The sequence below is a fragment of the Aplysia californica genome, unplaced genomic scaffold (assembly GCF_000002075.1).
Source record: "Aplysia californica isolate F4 #8 unplaced genomic scaffold, AplCal3.0 scaffold00352, whole genome shotgun sequence".
NCBI lineage: Eukaryota > Metazoa > Mollusca > Gastropoda > Aplysiida > Aplysiidae > Aplysia > Aplysia californica.
Genome location: NW_004797622.1, coordinates 353,242 through 354,390, shown reverse-complemented (window position 1 = coordinate 354,390; position 1,149 = coordinate 353,242).

Here is a 1,149-nt window from a genome sequence, read left to right as displayed (position 1 = left end):
ACTTTTTTAATTGGCTCAAAGAGAGAAGTGGCCCATCTTGTTATGTACTATCTTTGCTAATAGCAAAGGCCACCTCCAAAGATAGATCTATTTTCTAACCTAGATTAAGTTTGTTCATTGGTTGTTGAGAAAGGAAGCACAACATGTAGCCTACAACATGTAAAAGGCACAGGAGGCACTCCACCAGCAGCCAATGTTCAGAACAATTCAGCCATCAATATTCACATATTACTATCATTTTAGTCCTTAGAGATCTCACATATTATACAACATAATATTGTCTCAGGTGAAAAAAAAACCCACATTAGAACAAGAGACTGCAGGATAATCAACCCAAATTTCAGAGACAGCCTGTAGGTTAAAAATTGAAAGTTGAACTTCCAAACGACGTTGGGTAGATTATTAATTATTTGTAATTATTATAATTATTATTATAATTATTATTATTATTATTATTATTATTATTATTATCATCATCATCATCATCATCATTTTTTTTATAATTATCAATTTATCTTTTTAATAACCAATAATAAGTAATCCCTACCGTGTTCACTATTAAACTTTTTAAAATATAGTAATTATTTATTTTCATTCTTATTTACACTAATTTATTATTATACAGAATCATGTTTTTGTGTGCGTGAAAGCCTCTTTTTTTAATTCTTGACTTTAAAAAAAAAATGAGCCGGTGTATTTTACAATAATCCTAGTTTTGTACGTAGCCTTCATAATACAATTAAAGGCCTACAATGTTCTTTTTTTTAGCAAATAGTTCTTTTAATAGAGTATTTTACTCTCCTGTAGCGTACTGTGGAGTATACAATTATATGATTTGATAAGATTTGGACATCATCCAATATCTTGAAGTGAAAACACTTGTGAAAGGTAAATAGAAAAAATAATGTGACAACATACTCATAGTATTATAACATAATCTAAACCCCAGTAATACGTTTTGGGGCGTCACGGACTACCACTCCCTTGTATACATCAAGCATGATTTTGTACAATGAGGAAAATGCGTCGAACAGCGGAGGGTGGTTCAGGCTGAGCACCAACAGCGCAGCATGAAAACGGCGGCCAGAAATCTACTCGATGTAGGACAACGATTTTGTCCGACCTAGGCCAGCTTTTGCCGCTGCAGGC